Below are 19097 nucleotides of genomic sequence, written 5' to 3'. Positions count from 1 at the left end.
GCTGACTTTTTCTTTTTAAATTGCAACCATAAATTTGAGGGGAATATGCTCTGAGGATTGTATTTCTATGTATCCTGTTTCTAACAACTCACTTATACTAGTATATAATTATTGGTTGTCCCCAAAGAAAATATCTGGCATTTAGCTCATCAAGCTCACATAAAAATTAAAAATGTAGTATATAACCACAATTATTAGCATGTAACATGCAGCATGTAACCATAGGCATTATATAATAATGTGTAAGTTATGCAGAACATTCAGCAGGAAAATTAGTTACAAGAGGAAAATAGCAAAAATGACAGTGGTGCAACAGTTGTAAAACTGTACAACAGTACCATAGAGTTACACATTATTATTAATTGTATTAAAAGATGTAGCAATAATCATGACATTATTAACATACATAAATGCAGCAAAAAAGAATGCTGGGGCACGAATCTTTTCCACATTTTATACTGGAACACCATTCTTTGGTTGGCAGCCACAGTAATTGCTTATAGGGCTTTTCTCATCATTTATGAGTAACAACCAGTCATGGGACGCCAATGAACTTTCTTCATTTAAAAAAAAAGTCACTTTATCTCTTCTCCCTAGGTCTGTGTGCCTCTAAGAATCTTAATGTAACAAAAGGGGAACATGGATAGACCTTGAAAACATCATGCAAAGTAAAAGAAGCCAGTCACAAAGGACCACATATTGCATGACGCCATTTATATGAAAGCCCAGAACAGGCAAATCTAAAGAAACACTATGAGTAGGTCAGTGATTTCTTAACAGTGGGTAATGGTGGGGGGGTGGCAGCATTGAGGAATGACGATTAGAGGAGCAGGGTTTTTTTGGGATAATGATAATGAAAATGCTCTGAAATTGACTGTGATAATGGACACACAACTTTGTGAATATACCAAAAGCCACTGTATTTTTCAATTTAAATGAATGAACTATATGGGATCTAAATTATGTCTCAATAAAACTATGTAATAAAAAGGGAGGAGAGAGTCCCAGCTGCAGCAACCAGGTAAGAAAAATAAAAGGAATCCAAATTGGAAAGGAAGAAGTAAAACTCTCACTGTCTGCAGATGACATGATACTATACATAGAAAATCCTAAAGAAGCCACTAAAAAGCTACTAGAGCTCATCAATGAATTTGGTAAAGCTGCAGGATACAAAATTAATATGCAGAAATCTGTTGCATTTCTATACACTAACAAAGAACTATTAGAAAGAGAAATTAAGAAAACAATCCCATTCACTATTGCATCAAAAAGAATAAAATACCTAGGAATAAACCTAACTAAGGAGGTAAAAGATCTGTAGTTGGCAAACTATAAGACTCCGATGAAAGAAACTGGAATGGAATCTCTAACCAGCCACAGCTTGGTAGCCAGGCTAAAATGGCAGCATAAATGGTCTCGAATTTATGAAAAAAAGAGAACTGAGATGTAGCAAAGATTGTTCTGTGTTTACTTTTTCCTTTGTCTTACTCTTTGCCTGCCTAACAACAATTATTAGGAGAGCACTTTATTAAAGGATATAAACTACACTCACAGTAACTCTCAAGTTATTCAATCATAAACTCAGTAACTCAGAAGTATTCCATTATAATTGCCTCTTTTGAGGCTAAGAGAGGTAGTGGTTCACCAAAGCCACACAGTTAACAAATAGTAAGGCCAGAACTTACTCAAATCCCACATGCTTCTCACTACATCACCTCACTTCTTTTTTGCCTTTATGAAAATAAACTTGTAAGTTACTGTGCAAAAATATATGCTTAGGTTTTTAAAAGCTGGAAGTTAGTCTGAATAAAATCTAAATGCAGACTCCTCTCTACTAATTTCACTGCATTTGCAGTTAGTTATCTTAGCCTGAAGAAAGTATGAAATTCCTTGAGGAGCCAATTTTCCTCAGCTTTACAGGAACTTATAAGCCAGAACATATGTAAAATGTCAGAAAAAGAACATTAAAATTACAAACTCAGAGCTAATAAATTCAAAAGTGAACTACACCTTAACTTCATTAAACGTAATAGAGGTATTCAATAACAATGTATTATCACAAGATGTAGGATTTCTATAAATTCAGACTGAACAATATCTGGCACTTATAAGATACTCAATAAATAGTTATTCACATGAATAAAGGTAAGATGGTAAATCTAAGCAGCATACTGGATGAAATAACTGCAATATTTCTGAAAAAGGAAAAACCATCCTTGTTTCTGGCATAAGATAGAAAAGAGAATGTACAATCTTTACGGCCTCCAAAGAGCAGAGATTCAACACCACTAATCCCTGTGCTCTACCACTTTCTACCCCACAAAGCACTTAACAAACACAGGAACTGGATAAAGACTGCATGATGGGGCTCTAGCTCAGGGACTTCTGGCTACATTAAATGAGGGCAAGGAGGCAACATAGCTGAAACACAATTTCCTAGAGTTCTTTTTAAAAGAAGAAGTGCATACTTCTTTTTAAAATCTTATTTGAATAATCTTTATTTCAATAGTGAAATCAACCCTACTAGTCAGCACCCAGCATAATGACTTGCATACAGTAGGTGTTCTAGGAGCCTCTGTTTTAATTCAATAGGTAGGGAAATGTAATTTTCAGTTCTAAAACCATTTTAAGAGTCCTGATGAGGAATAATCAGCTCAACTGACTAATAATAAGTATACTGATCATACCTATGGTCTTTTGAGGTATCCCTTTATAAAGCCATTTTGTATCTTTCAGAAAAGACCCACAGTATTATTATTTTAAAATAAACAGCATAATTATAGCAAGGGTTTGCCTATGGAGAAATCATACTAGCACATATGTTTAATGGCCTTCTCAAATATGATTAGAGGCTGTCTAGAGATGTTCACTAAACTAAGAACACTGACATGTTTAATTTTTATTTGATATCAAGGTTATTTTCCCCAGAATATATAAATTTAGAAGATAAAAACAACTGGTTTAAGGTAAAATGGAACAGGAAAAATAAAGCTTTATTTGCATGATTTTATTCAATAATTTTACTGATTAGGTTTGCTTAGAAACAGTGATCAAAGGACTCTTTCTCACAAAGCACAATTTAAAGAAAAAGAATGATATTCAATGATGAAGAATTCTCCCTGCCTTTAAAGACATTTAAGTATCAATTCTATAATACATAACCTTGATTTCTTTAGTCTATGTACAGTTTCATGAAAATACCGGCAAAAATGTTAGGGATAGACATATGCAAAAAGCCCAGTCTAAGAAAAACGAATGGATTAAACATTTAGGGGCTGGACCAAATTGACTCTGGAAATCTCCCAATTTAAAAAAATTAATTAATAAAATATTGAAGTATAGTTGATGTACAATAGTATATGTTACAGGTGTACAATATAGTGATTCACTATTATACTCCATTTATAGTTATTATAAAATATTGGCTATATTCCCTTCCAATTTTTTAATCTTAATCTAGGGGGAGGATATAGATCAGTAGTAGAGCATGTGCTTAACATGCATGAGGTCCTGGGTTCTATCCCCAGTACCTCCATTTAAAAATAAATGAATTAAATTTTTTAAAAACTCTAATTACCTCCCTGATCCCCCTCAAAAAGACTGATTTAAAAAAATAAATAAAATTAAAAATTAAAATAAAAGTCTAGTTAGTACTCTTTCCTCTCTACTGCATCATTCTAATTTATAAAAGACTTTCATTTATCTCTAACTCTCAGAGCAACTGAAGTGTACATTCCTAATTGTAAAAGAAAAGCAATCATTCACATTTTGCTACAGTACTCAGAATTTTATTGTAACACTCATTAAAAGAAAAGATTAACTCAATTCCTTTTATTCTGATTCAAACTCATTATCTGTTATCGAGAACATAATAGTGTTAAGATTATTTGGCAGTCTCTCACACAAAATGTATTTCAGAGTAACCCCAAACAGATGATGAGACACAGGTCTTCTTTACAGAATTCCTGCTAGTAAATGTGAAAGAGAGGACATAATAAGAAAATCACTATTTTGCCACACTGTTGAAATATCTGATACTGACATGACCATCAGTAGGGTCTTTAGCTGTAAGTGAGATAGCCAGACAACAGCAGGCCTCTGAATGTGATGGATATTAAGCACCTCCTGAGTATTCTTGCCAAAAATTTAAATGTTTTAATCAAGTCTCTTGAGCTAATTTCCATTTGTAGGAAATAAAGGGAACAGAGTAACTGACACTGTGAAGAAGCAAACAAATCCCAAATGTGAGAAATTCCACAGGACAACTGACCTGGTTCCTGTAACTAGTCCATGACACACACAAAAAAAAAATGCGGGGAGAAAGGGAGGAGGGAGGAACTAACCTAGATCAAAATAGGCATGAGAGACAAAATGACCAAATGTGATCTGTGGACTTTGAATCCTGGTGTGATCAAACCATCTCTGAAAAAGATATTTGGAGACAATCGGGCAAACCTGAATAGGCTCTAGCTATTAGATAATACCAAGGAGTAACTGTTAATTTTATTAGGTACGAGAATAGCATTTTGGTTGTATAAGACGATATCCTTATTTTTTAGAGATGCATATAGAAGTATGTCAGGGTATACGTACAAAAATGTCTTGAATTTGCTTTAAAATACCTCATCAAAGAAAGATAAAAGAAAAAAGGACAAACGAAACAAATGTGTCAAAATCTTGAATGATGGACATATGGGGATATGTTGTACCTCTGCTCTACTTTTGAGTGTATTTACTATTTTTTATAATTAAAGAAATTAAAAAGAAGAACCTCACTAACAGAGAAGTCTGAAAAACAGTACAGGTAAATCTAGTAAGTAATATTAATCTTGGATAGAAAATAAATGGATCAATGAAAAAAATTAGTATGACAGTTGATTATTTAGAAATTGAATGAGTTATAAGGAAAACATCAATTTTCTCCTCATATTATACGGTTAGTGCTATAGACTCAATGTATGACACATGTTCCTCCCTCCTCCCCCCAGATTCATATACTGAAACCTAATTCCCAGTGTGATGGTATCTGGAATGATTAAGTCAGGAGGGCAGGGCCCTCATGAATGGGAACAGTGCCCTTATAAAAGAGGTCTCAATAAAAAAAGCCCTAAGATAGCTTCCTCGTCCCTTCCACTATGTGAGGATACAGCAAAAAGACAGCGAAAAGTATTGTCTATACAGTAGAAAGTGGGCCCTTACCAGACACTGAACCTCCTGTTACCCTGATCTTGGGTTTCCCAGACTCCAGAACTGTGAGAACTTTCTGTTGTTTGTAAGATACCCAGGCTATGGTATTTTGTTACAGCAGTCCAAACAGATTAAGATAGTCAGATAGCTATGATATACAGTGTTTTATTCCTGAGGTAGGTTTGACTACTGAAAACCCATGGCAGAGAACAAGCAGTTTTGCAGAATACGTTAAACAAAAAACTTTAGGAATGCAGCTGTTTCCTCCCTCAGAACTGTGTCATGTTTTTATGTAATCTGGAGTTCTAACTAGATGGTGGTAATGAATTGAAATAGAGAAAACTGAAACACAGAGAACAGGATTCACAGCTGCATTTTTAACTGAATGCTGTGAGTTTTGGATTATCTAGATGAACCGTTAAGTCCAATGACATTGTCTTTATAAGAAAGAGGAGAAGACCATGTGAACGCGCAAGCAGAGACTGGAGTTATGTAGCCACAAGCCAAGTAACTCCAGCCACCAAAAGCTGGAAGAAGCAAGAAGAATTATCTCCTAGAGTCTTTGGAAAGAGTGAAGCAGCTCTGCTGACACTCTGACTTCAGATTTCTGGCCTCCAGAACTGTGAGAGAATAAATTTCTGCTGTTTCAAGCCATCGATTTTGTGGTAATTTGTTACAGCAATGCTAGGAAACTACACAGTCCTGTTGCCCCATTCTAGCAAGTCATTTTTATTTACCTCATTTGTAGTTAGTGTAGTAGTTCTTCAACAGTCAATTACTTCTAGATTATCAGAAGAGATAAAAAAAATGTAGAATCTCCAATCTCCAAATCTCTCCTTTTCTCCAGCCATTTTCTGCAAAGGTCTCGGAATTTCCTCTATCAATAGTCTTCCAAAAAGTGCCAGTGCAGGATAGCATCTGAATAGTAAAGACTTACATTCTTGTGAAAGTTGACAATATCAACTGAGACACGTGGTAGGTTGGAGGATGAAGGCCTGGGTTCTAAACCTGGCCCCTGAGCTTGTGAACTTGAACAGGTTACTCTGACCTTTCATTTTATCATCCATAAATAACCCTTTGAAGGTTGCTGTAAGGAGTAAATAAGCAACATGTGTAAAGATACTGACATAAGTTTTTTTGGTAGAGGTTAGCTAACGTGTAAGATGATTTTCTGGGTATCATATTGCCCCTGGCTACTGATAAACTGTCCTATGGTTTAAAAAAAAAATCTCTCACTACCACAAAATTTCCTCTGGCTTGTTTTCAGGGACAATCAATAAGTTTAAGTAAACATTTTCATTCAATTATAGACAAACAAGAGATTTCTAACATATTTCTGAAGAAGTTTCGCAATTTCTTTTGCACTAAAGGAAAAGAATGAAAGCCTACACCTTTGATTTATCTTCCCACCAACTTCCCATAAACTATATTAGCTCACACTTCAGTGCTTCATTATTTGCCAAACTTTTTCTTTCAGTACAAGATGAAGGGCCTATTTGGATATGATACCTAGATTCTATTTCAAGTTTATATCACTGAGCAAAATTTTTCATGCTCAGATTTGGGAGAGAACAATAAAGAGACACAGGTAATTCATAATTTTTCGGTTTGCCTAGATGAACTTTTAACAAACACAGGTAATGCAGCACCATTCAGCCTCCAAATTAAAAAAAAATTTTTAAGGTAACATAAAGCATACTGATAAGACTGTGGTGAAGTTGTTAACTTTGAGAATTCAGTAAACATTGTCATCAAATTAAATGAATGCTCATTATACTTGCAGTGCCATATTTGTACTTTTGTCTTCAATTAAATTATTATGACATTTAGTTTGCTAAAGGAAGAATTGTATCTGATACAAACACCCATTTAGTTAGGAAAACATAAATAACAGACAAAATGAGACAGATTTTAAAACACACATAATTAATGTTCTACAGAAGCATATGGTTTATAGGAGAGCAAGCTTTATGACAAGATGAAAATTTATACTAATCCAAATGACCAAAACTTTAGAAGAAGAAGAAAATGAAAAGAGGCAAACCTCACTTCATGAAGAGTCAATAAATGAAAACAGTAACATTGAAAGCAGGTAAACTGGAAGTTATTTATAATATAAAAACATTCACTATCGATACTTTAGTAGTAAGTAACTCTAATACATCTAACAGTATTGACCCTATTAAAAATTCAAGTTGCATTGCACATTCTCAGAGCAAATTCTCAACATGAGGTTCACTCGTAATGCTGTCTAAAAAGGGGCTTCCTTCCCTTGCCATTCAGGCTTGTTCTATGTCATACTGTCCTTAGGGCAGATGCAGGCCCCAAGTTGGCTTTCCCTGGAACAACCAACCAAAAGTAAGGCCACTGGCCAGTTACTCCTGGGCCAGCTGGCATGGAACAAAGTGTTTGGTTCCTACCTCCAGAGCAGACGAGGCTCAGCCAGCTGGCTTTCAATGGACTGCACTAGTTGGAGTGCTCACAATTCCTTTCAAACCATCTGGCATTCTTGTTGAACTCTAAATTTACCCAATGCTAGTCTGACGTCTGAAATGCTCACATAATTGGAGGAGTCTCCACTGCCTACCAAGATAAGAAAAGAAAGAGGTAGAGTTACTTACTGCTAAGTCGATTACTTCAAGAAACAATTTCTAAAATTAAAAACTGCTTTCAATTTTATCTTGTGTATTATCTACCTTAAAATCTAAACCATTAAGCAAACTTTCAAAACAAAAATCAAGACAGATAATAAGGGGAATAGATAATTTTACATGCAGAAAAGTTTTAAGACTTCTTTAAGGCTGGCAAGATGCGACTCTCTACTCTGAACTTCTATAGAACCTGTCTTTATCCCTCATATGGTCCTGCAGTGGATTTTGTGTTGCCACATATTTTTATCTTCCCAGCTAGCTAGTGAGTGAAAAGAGCAGTATCTTATAACTACTTCTAAAAAATCTGTTGAAGACATACTGGGTGTTTTAAAAGTTCCATTTCCAGAAATAAGAAAATTTAATAAGGACGAACATGAAGAAGGAACCTCACCTCTGGGCAAGCCAAATATACAAGGAACAGGACCTGGCTAGAAATAAAAATATTTTATCAAGTGATCAAATGATTTATCAAATGACCAGACTGCTGGAAGTGGTATAGGCTGCTCATCTGTCAATTGTAGATCATTTACCCAATCTATCAGGTGGGCTAATCTTGGGAAGAGAGGGTCAAGGAATCAGAAAAAGACCTTAAAACTAAAAATAGGAGAATCACATTCATAGCCAATATACTCTAGAAGATATAGTATTATAAACAAAAATATTACAGTGGCCAAGTCAGATCAAATATTAGAAAGTAGAGAAGAATATACAAACAATAACTATAATTATAATTTTTTTTCATTCATTAACCCCTATGCCAAGTACTGAGTTTACCATTTTACATATTACCTCATTTGACTCACATAGCCAACATATGAGGTGTGTACTATTCTTATTTCCATGTTGCAGATGAAGAAACAAAGAGGTTAGGAAATCTGCCCAAGGTCACGTGGCAAAAAGTGAAAGAACTAGAATTCAACTCTAAGCAGTCTGACTCCAGAATCCAGCTGTGAGACTGCCAATGTTAAATTACACTTAAGAAAAAATGAAATGTAATGTAAAATAGGGGAAAATTCAATTGTTAATACATTCTTCATAATTTTTTCAATTCTAAGTGTAGCAAAAAGTAGAGAATAATTTAAAAAAATGAAAACTGATTTTTTTAGAAATTTTTAAAAAGTAAGAGCTATTCTACCAGGTTAAAAATGTCAGTTATTCTTTTTTTGCCCCCATATTAAGTAAGTACTTTTGTCAACTGCTGTCCTAGACATATAATGATAAACAGGATAGATGAGTTCTTTGCTTTCCTGGAGTTGACTTTCTAGTGGGGGGGTAAGAGACCAAAAGTTCAGTCAACAACAGAATTTTGTAGAGTGATACGTAGTACAGAGGAGGTAGGGAGGAAATGCAAACTTCTCTTTGAGATATTTACCCATGAAGGTAAACAGAAGGGGATGGATATGAGGTCAGGCGAAAGTTGTTTTGTTGTAATCTTTTATTCTGCTTTTAAAGATGGGCAGTATCAGAGAATTTGTGTATGCTGACATGGGTGGTGCCCTGTAAAGTTAATGAGGATGTGAGAGAGGGCACAAATGTGGAAGTCAAGTCCATGAGTAGGTATGAGGGAGAATATGGTGGGGAGGGGAGTTGGCCTCTGATTGAAAAGAAACAGAAAATCTATATCCTAGGGAAGGCAGATCTACAGATTTGGTGAGGGAAGGATGAGGGGTATGTGATAACTTCTAAACCCTCAATGAAGTATGAAGCCTGCTTTATCAGCATTGGGGAAGGGTGAGCTGCTCATGAGTTTAAAGAGCGGGGAGAAATTAGTTACAGACAGAAAGATCTTATTAGGAATCTGGTAGCTTTTAGAGGCCAGTGTTGAGAGCCTACTTCAGATTTTTGGTCATAAATCTTAAGTTCTCTAGTAATATTCAGCCACTGATGTGTACCCATGGGAAATTAGATGAGGGATAAAACAGCTGTAAATAGAAAAAATTCATGGGTTTAAAAAACACATATCCATGAGATAAACACTAAATCAGTGACAATACCCAAACAAGCCATGGTCTATGTAACTATTTGTCTCCATCTTCTCATCACAGAAATTCTTGCAAATAATGTGTTTGTCATATTTAGTCATGACATATTTAATCATGAAGTTTAAAAACCGTTTCTTTCTGGTCATGAATGGTTCTATCATTTCCTAATGTGCACCTGATAGTCCTCGTGTTGATTCTAAGACTGACTGCATTTTACTATCTGAAGAAACTTTCTCTGGTGTTAACTGTTATTTTCAGTTAAAAGTAAACTGATGATTCTATTTAAAATTTAAGAAGAAAAATTAAAATACCCCCTCAGGGTGCATGCTTTTGATTATCCAATTGTGCTCCTAAACCAGGATGTTGGCCTAAGACCCAAAACATCCTGGGGAGCATTCATGTCCACACAGCTTTAAGGAGAGGAAACAAAGACCCTACCTCTTAATGGAAGCATGCCAACACCATAAGAATAGCAAATTGGGTGAGATGATGTATAGGTCTGTGTGTCTGTATACACATATATATATACTCATTTTGGGAAAATATTATCTGCCCTATAAGCAAAAGGAAAGAAAAAGGAAAAGATGTTTCAAGGAATATCATGAAATGTCAGGAATACCAGGGAAAAAAAGAGGATTCTAAAATCTTCCAGAGTGGGAGGAAAAAGGAATGGGGATTGGAATGACGTTATACTTCTCAATAGCGACACTGGAAGCATTCAAAAGAGGGACACTAATTTTCAATCTGGAATTCAATATCCAATTAAACCACCATTCAAGTGTGAGGGTAAAATAAAGACATTTTCAGACATGAAACTTCTGAATTCAGGAAGGAATTTCAGAGTTTGTAGGTGCCCTTTCTCAGGAAGCTACTAAAGAATAAGGAAAACACAGGATCTAGGAAATCAAGGATCCAACTAGGAGGAAGGCAAAGAGAATTCCCAAGATGATGAAAAAGGTAAGTCCTGGATGACAGCTAAGAAAAAGAAATGAAACAGAGGTTATCTGAAAATGCTGAAAGAGGATCAGTTCTGTCAGAATTTGAGGATAAATTAGTGACTGGTACAAAGAAAACTAAGCAAATGAAAAGCAAGCAAACAAAAGTGACAATTATTTAACTTGGAAGAAATAAAAGCTGCATAAGAAAGAAAATGTAATGGCTCATCTGTGAATAATAGATACCTCGTTACAGTCATATAAATACTGAATACTGACTTAACTGGGAACTGTAAAGTATAGGTATGAAGGAGGATGGAAGGATGGTTGTGTGGGACAACCAGGTCCTCAACCTCCAAAATAGAACTCCACAGACAATATTCAAAGGTGGAAAGTCAAGAAATAGCAGTTTAAACATTAAAAATGAAATAAATATAAATACCTGAAGAAACTGCTAAGAGTTGAAAGTAATTGAACCATATGAAACCACTGATTTTTGACTAGTTCTCAATCTAAAAAATGGCAATTTCATATAGTTTAAGCTAATACATTATAATAACATTATTACTGATTTCAGAATAAACTTCCATTTGAAACAGAAAACAATTATTGACAGAAAATGCTGGGAGGATAATGGATCCAGTTTAGGGTAACAAAATGTCATTGTATATACCATTACCATCACTAACATAATAATATTAGTATTTCTAATGAATATAAAGATTATATTTAATACTAAAACATCATTTAAAATAATTTAAATAAAGTAATTCAAAATAAAATAATTATAAATTAATTTTTTAAATTTAACCTATTGTGACAACATAGGAATGACTTTAGAATTTTTCTTCAATCATCATACTACAAAAATGCTAAACTATGGATTGGTAAAGACTTTAATTAACAGAATGCTGAATAACAAGTCCAGGTTGTTTTTAGTTTCCTTTGTTGATACAAATAGCTAAGTCACTCTTGCAAAACTAAAGTTCCACAATACTTCGGTACTATGCAAGCCTATTTCAGTGACAATTCCGGTTATACTACTCTGTTTACTCAAGACTTCCTCTTATGATTTGTTTTAAGGGGATTCTTAAAAAAAAAATCTAATGTAGGTAGTTTATAAATTATTGGGGTTGCTTCAATATTAGTGACACTAGTTAAAGAAGCCCTTGTTTTCAAGTTAGCTTGTTTTGAGTTAAATTCATTTATATTAAAATTTTATTTAAGTCTTACATCATAAAACCAAAACTTCTCCAAACTGAAAAATAAACTTTTACTAATTTTAACTTTTACGAAAAAAGAATTTGACCATGCTAACATAAGTTAAGATTTTTACCAAGAATAATGGATCCTGTTCCAACCAATGGAAAATTTCCCCTTCAAATTAAAAACAAATTTTTTTTAACAGAGGGAATATACATAAAGAAATACTGTAGAAGACTGCTTAGTTTATATTTCATTTTGCACTGAAAACTAATTAAAATACATGGATTTAAAATATATGTGATTAAAAGTAATAGTCTTAAAGAGAACCTTAAAAGTGAATCAATTCAATTATTCATATCATCTAATAAGCTCCTCAATTTTACCACTACTATTTTGAATCGAAAGATTATAATAAAAATACATTTTGGAGGTATGCTTCTTATAGTAACTGAGTTTAGCTAATTTCCTATCACTGCAAAATTATACCGGTAAAAAAGAAACTGAAAAGCCAACCATCTTCTAAAGCTTAAAAAATCTGTTTAAAAAGAGACGAGGTCCGAGAAAGGAATAGTTGGTGTTATTACATTTGCTTCTTTTTAATTGGTCTACATTAACTGTGACTCCTCATAACTTCACTAAGACAACAAAGTCAGGCAGTCAGAGCCAAAGTCTGTGGGAACCTGCAGAGCTTCCTCCTCTCTCTGGGGATGAGGACAATGATAAAAGGTGTTCTGTTTTCCAATAGTCCTGTAAGAGGAGCCATTGAGCTGGGCTGCACAACCAGACAACAGAACACAGGAAAATTCAGATCAAAGCAAGGGTGCATGTCGGGGTAATATGCAATAAAATCCTTTGCCAAAGCATTAAGGGGGGTGAGGAAAGCAAGGAGGTGGAGAGAACCTGCTGGACCACCTTCTTATAAGCTCAGCCAGAGGCAGGAAGAAACATAATCTACCTGTACTGAGGAGCTGAGAAAACAGTGTCCTAGATATACTGGAATATATAGATATACTACCAATTAACTAAACCCACAAAGCAGTGTCCTATATGCACAGGAGTTTTCTCATACGTATATATTAATATATTACCATTAACTAAACCCCCAAAAGCCAAGTGTTCTAGATATTCATGTATTTGAGTCTACAGACATACATTTTCAATTAACAAAACCCACCGGTTGTACAGTAAGAAACAAAGAAATACTGTTTGAAAGAACATCAGGGGAAGACTTGGGTGAAGATGTGATGAAGTAATACGTCTTTTTTCCTCAAACCCTTTTGAATGATCTCGGATTCTCTCATTTCATAGGTGACACATGCACCATGAGGTCTCCAGAAACAAAGGAGGGTCTTTAATTCTCTGGCCTGTGGAAGCACACACGGCCCCCACCCACCGACAGGAGGTCAGCACCTGACTTTCATTAATGAGTAAGCTGAGGAGAGAGATCTCACCCCAGACCACAGCCTTACACACAGTGACAAAAGGGCACGAGACAAACGCCACAAAGAAAGGGGAGGAGCAGATGGGGACCAGGAAAACACTGCCACGCCGCGCCCCCCAAGGCGCGTTCCCATCGCCAACACCGAGGCAGCCGTCCTCACCATCCCCGCCCTTGCCTCCCTGCTCTTCTCAGCCACCTCCCACACGTGGAGACCCGACGCCGGGCACAGGCTAGCGGGGCGTTCGAGGTGCCGCGAACCTTCCCTCTTTGACCTCCGGGTGACAGCCCTGCGCCTCCCTTTGTGCGGGACTCACCCTGCGGCTCAGGAAGGGCTCTCCTCCGCGTCCCTCCCGGCCTGGGGCCACTGTCTCACCGCTCCCAGCTCCCAGTCAAAGCGCCGGGAGTGTGAGTGGGGAGGCCGGCGCGGGCCCACGGTTTCCTCAGCATCCCGAACCCGGACCCGCCCGGCTCCCTAAACGCCAGCCCGGGGACGACGGCCCTCGGCGACCCCGCCCTCGTTCGCTCACTTACTCGGTCGTGCCGGCGGCGGCGGTGGCGAGCGTGGCGGGACCGTCAGCGCCGGGCGGAGGGCGGCGAGCTGCAGGAGTCTGTCGGGACCCAGCGCAGCTGAGGTGGCAACAGCCGACTGCGAGCGGCGGCCCCCGGCGAGGGGCGGGCCCGGCGGGGGAGGGGCGGGCGCGGGGCGGGCGCGGCGGGGGAGGGGCGGGCACCGCGCCTCTCATTCAACAGCGGGGGCGGGGTGAGGGACCCGGATGCCCGGGCAGCCCCCGCCCACCTCGCTGAGCCCTCCCTGGCTTCAGAGTCTGGAGTGCGCAGGCGCGGCGCTCAGAGACCCGCCCCGCCCCGCCCCTCCCGCTGAGGTTGTGCCACGAGAGGAGCTGGCGCGGGTAGATCTTACCTCTTTTGTGTTTCGTGTTTTTTCGTGTCCTGTAAGCATTTTTTAAAGTGAAAGCTTGAAATGCCACTTCCTTACTAGCATCCAACCTGCCAGCATGCCGGGGACACAGGAGTGGCATTAATCTGTTGGGGAAAATGTGCACACAGCCCTCTTCCTCCGTCTGTTTCATCTGCAGCAGGTCTCAGACCTCTGAGACCCAGAATCTAATCAGATAGTGGAGAGAAGTGTGTGCAAGAAAGAGTGCATTACTTTAGCTGCACTGACCTAGTCTCTTCAGACCCGAGTTCGCATTCCACAAGTCAGGCAAGAAACTGACCTTTGTTTTAGGGGGACTTAGCTCTTCCTGTAATACCAGGGCCTAGGGTTTATCTAATGCAGCTCCAAGGATCAGGGGAGGCCCCTTGTCTTTGGCAGGCAGTGTGTTCAGCAGAGACACCCTCCTGTTCCCAACCCCTTGGCTCTGCCAGAAGTCTTTGGCATTGCTGGAAGTCTGCAGTCAGCAGGTCTCACAGTCATCAACTCTTCAGTGTGTGGGCACTGGAGCTTGGGGAAATTACAGAGATGATTGTCCACCTTTCCTCAGTCCCTAAGTCCCTCGTCCTACCTTCCTTCCCCTACCCTCCAGGCCCCCTCACTTAAACTATAAACAGCTCAGGTGCTTAACTTTGGGAAGCAAAGGTCTTTGTGGAAAGTGCCTGAGGGCAAGTCCCTTCTGCTTTGGCAAACAATGAACCTCCAACAGGTTGGGGAGGGGAGGCATGTGGAGGGATAAAGACAGAAACCTCAGTGAACATCTCAAGAAGTTACCCAGTGGTGGCAGCCTCCCAAAGTGAAAGCTAGGTAGAGGCATGTGCTAGGTAGAGCATGACAAAAGAAAGTCTGTCAACACCTAACCCTCGCCCCTGCCATTGAAGCCAAGAACTCGGGGGTCCTTTTCCTTTCTCTCCCTTCCTTCCTAGCTCAATTAGAGCAGTTATCAGGAGGGCCTTCTCAACTCTAGTTTGCTGATACTTCTCACTCTGTCTAAATTAGGCCTCCTCATCCCTCTCCAGATCTATTGCTGGATTCTCATGCAAATCAATTCTCATGATATGCAGATCTGCCCACGTTACAGTCTTTTTCTCTCTCCCTGCCCCAGAGGCACTTTAGCCCTATTTTCCAGCCATTTCCAGAGCAGGTGTTTCATCTTTGATGTGTTTCTGCTGTCCCCTCTTCTTTGCTCATATCTAGCTATCTGCCTGCTCTAACGTAAGGACATAAGGAGTAAGGGCCATGTTCAGTTGCTATTTTCAGGGAGATCCATCGTATTAAAATTTTGTTGAGGCATCAGCTAGCCCAAGTGACCTTTGGAGTCAGGGAGAAAGTCTCCCAATAGACCTGGCCACAGTTTTACACCATACTTAAGGGAGAATCCTGCCTTTCTGTCCCTAGTGGTGAATTGTTCCTTGTCCCCTTTGAGGAATAAGTCAGAGTTATGGTCTCCTTGGTGTCTTCAGCTGGCTGAGCTGTCTAGTGATACAGAAGATTCTATTCCCCTCTGACCACTCCCAACCACCGCCCTAATTCTCTAGGCAAAATGCATATAGGGGTGTGTTATGGGTGCACTAAAGGGGGTCTGGGCAGTTTAGGTGGGTACCCCAAAACTAGCAGCATCGAGAACTTGAGGTAGTGGCTTTCTCAGCTCACATGTTCCCTTGTTCCAGGGGTAGTGGGTGTAGGGGTGGCTTCACTGTTGGGGGCTTCAGAGGATGCCCCTCTTTCTATCTCTCCTTCCTCTAGTCCTTTTGCATCCTATTCCTACATTATACTTCCTTTAAAACACTTTTATCACCCTCAACCCATTTCTCAGAAAACTCTGCCCCCTACCATGATGGTCTGAAGTCCTTCAAACTCCTCTACCTTCCGGAAAAGAAATGATATCTAATTTTAAACTAAATGTTTGTGACTCATTTTGGAATGGCAGTTTTTCGGATAGTAAGTGTAGTGGGAGCAGGAGCTGGTCTTAGTCATCTTGGATCTGGTGTTCAATGCAAGTTTGTTGAATGATTGCCTGACTGGTAAAGGGAAAAATCAGTCTTTCAAATAGAAGCTAGAAATCTGAAGGTTGTGCACAGTCTGACCCTTTGCCTGTCCTCCACACCTAGTGGGGCCAGTCCATCTGTTGAGTGGCGGGTACTATCCCAGAAAAACATCCCTCATATTGACCAATCACTTAGCAGCTTAATTATCTAGAGCTCTGAATGGGAGTCCCACCATTTCTGTGAGAGCCTGAGGGGTGCTCTTGTGCTCCCTGAACCCCTTTGTCAGATAATTTCAGAGTCTCCTGTTGGGGTTCTTCCTGCTAAGAGCCCTCCCAGTGATTCTCAGATCCTCACAGCCCATGTGGACCTCCAGCTAGGGTGTGATCCTGCCCACAGTGGCGTGGAATTGCTTGTCAATGCAGGTTATGTATGCGTGATTGTGAGACAGTGGGAACAGGGGAGGAAATGTAGGTTCCAATGTGCATAATAGCTTTAGGTCAGGCTATGTGTCCACTCTTGGATGTGGGATTCTGGAGTCAAGGATTCTGTTTCTTCAGCCACCAACAAACTCCGTTTCCTTTCTGGCATGTGCAGGCCCAAACACTCAAACAGAACTCAGAGCTTCTAAAAATATAAATATGGGACAATTGGGAGTGGCCAAGATGGCAGAGTAGGAAGACCCTAAGTTCACCTCCTTCTACAGGCACATCAAAACTATAGCTGTTTACAGAGAAACTATTGATGAGATAAATTGGAATACTAGCAGAAAAGATCTTCTACAACTAAAGATAGGAAGAAGGAATCACAATGAGACAGGTAGGAGGATGGAGACACAGTATAGTCAAGACTCATACCTCCAGGTGAGTGACCCACAAATGGGAAGATAATTACCCTTGTAGAGGTTCTTCCCAAGGAGTGAAGGATCTGAGCCCCACATCGGGATTCCCAGCCTGGGGGTCCTGCACCATGAAGACTAACCCAAGAACATTTGGCTGTGAAGGCCAGAGGAGCTTACTTTCAGGATGCCCAGCGGGCTATGGGAAATCCAATCTTAAAGGGCATACACAAAATCTCACATGCTCAGGGACCCAGGGCAGAAGCAGTAATTTGAAAGGAGTCTGGGTAAACCCACTTGCTGATCTTGGAGAGCTTCCTAGAGAGGCAGGAGGCAACTGGAGCTCACACTGGGTACGTAAACACTGGCAGCAGCCATTTTGGGGAGCTCATCCTACCACAAGGACACTGGTGCTGGCAAGTGCCATTTTGGAATCTTCTTTCTAGATTATTAGCACCTGGATCCAGCCTTGTCCACAGAGGTACTGGGAAGCCTCAGGCCAAGCAGTCAGTCAGGTAGGGACACAGCTCCACCCACCAGCAGGCCTGGTGCCTTAAGACCCCTTGAGCCCAAAACTCCCCCAGAGAACCCAGGATTCAGTCCCACACACAGTGCACCAGCACTAGCCATGGGACTTCTGGAGCTCCACTGCCAGCCACTGGGTCCTGGCTCTGTCTACCAGCAGGTTGACACCAACTCCAGGACCCCCAGGGCCCTGCAGGCAGAGGAGACCCCAGGACCATCAACAGGCTGACACCAGCACTGGGACCCCCTGAGGCCCAGCTACACCAACCAGCAGGCTGACATCAGCTCCGAGACACCTTGGAATGAGCCAGCTATTCTGGGATTCAGCCTCACTGACCAGTGAATCAACACCAGCGGTGAGATACCCTGGACCCCCACAGCCAGCCATGCCAGGAATGGTCACTGCCCACCAGCAGGCCGACTGTGGTAGGACAATTATACTCCAAAACAGACAGACAAACCATGGAAAAAGAGATTAGATTTGTGGTTACCGCAGGTGGGGCTTGGGAGAGGGGACATTGGATGAAGGAATTCAAAAGTTACTAACTTCCCCTTATAAGATAAAGAAGTACTGGGGATGTAGTATACAACACGATAAAAATAAATAACTCTGCTCTATGTTATTAATGAAAGTTGTTAAAAAAGTAAATCCTAAGCATTCTCATCACAAGGAAAAAACATTTTAAAATGTCTTTAATTTTGTATCTGTATTAGATGGATGTTCACTAAACTTACTGTAGTAATCACTTCATGATACAGGTAGTCAAATCATGCTGTACACTTTAAACTTATGCCTTATGCATTGCTTTATGTCAATTATATCTCAGTAAAACTGTGAGAAAACAAAATAAAAACATAAATGTGCTCAGGATCTCTGGTGGGAGCTTCCCTAGCTGAGACCAGTTGCAGACAGAGAAAATGGAGCCACTATTTCCCAGGGTTGGTGTAGCCTGCTCAGACTTGCTTTTGGGTTGGAGGATGATGCCTTTCTTGGTACAGGTCTCCCAAGAGCAGACCCTGAGATAAGGGCTGGGATGCAGGTAATTTACTTCAGAAGTGATCCCAAGAAATAGAAGTGAAGAAATGGGGAAAGCAAGATATGGAAAGGAGAGGAGTCAATACCAATGTGTGTCGATGGGCCAGTTACTGCCATGAGCAACTGGGGCTCCATCCTGCTGGGAAACCACTGAGAAACTTTGTGAAACAGCCTCAATACTGTCTTCCCCAATGATGAGGAAGTTGGAGTAAATTTATCCACTGACTTCCATCCCCTCTCTGCTTATAGACCAAGATCAGGGAATCAATTTATGTCTGCATAGCAAGGTGAGCTGCCTGGCTCAGCAACTCCTGCCCCTACCGCTACCCCCACGATTAGAACAGCAGCATCACCGCAAT

The 19097-nt window shown here is 39.7% G+C and overlaps 1 protein-coding gene across 1 annotated transcript in view; it reads right to left on the bottom strand.

Annotated features, from left to right (window-relative positions):
- Positions 1-14082, bottom strand: part of RNF24 (ring finger protein 24) — a 57894-nt gene extending 43812 nt beyond the window's left edge. Inside the window, exon 1 of the mRNA XM_032461890.1 lies at positions 13934-14082. The gene's annotated coding sequence lies outside the window, so the exon portion shown is untranslated. The remainder of the gene's footprint in view (positions 1-13933) is intronic.
- Positions 14083-19097: the final 5015 nt, after the last annotated feature.

This window comes from Camelus ferus, chromosome 19 (assembly GCF_009834535.1).
Source record: "Camelus ferus isolate YT-003-E chromosome 19, BCGSAC_Cfer_1.0, whole genome shotgun sequence".
Taxonomy (NCBI): Eukaryota; Metazoa; Chordata; class Mammalia; order Artiodactyla; family Camelidae; genus Camelus; species Camelus ferus.
The sequence above is the reverse complement of the archived record's forward strand: the minus strand, read 5'-3'. Positions and strand labels throughout refer to the sequence as shown.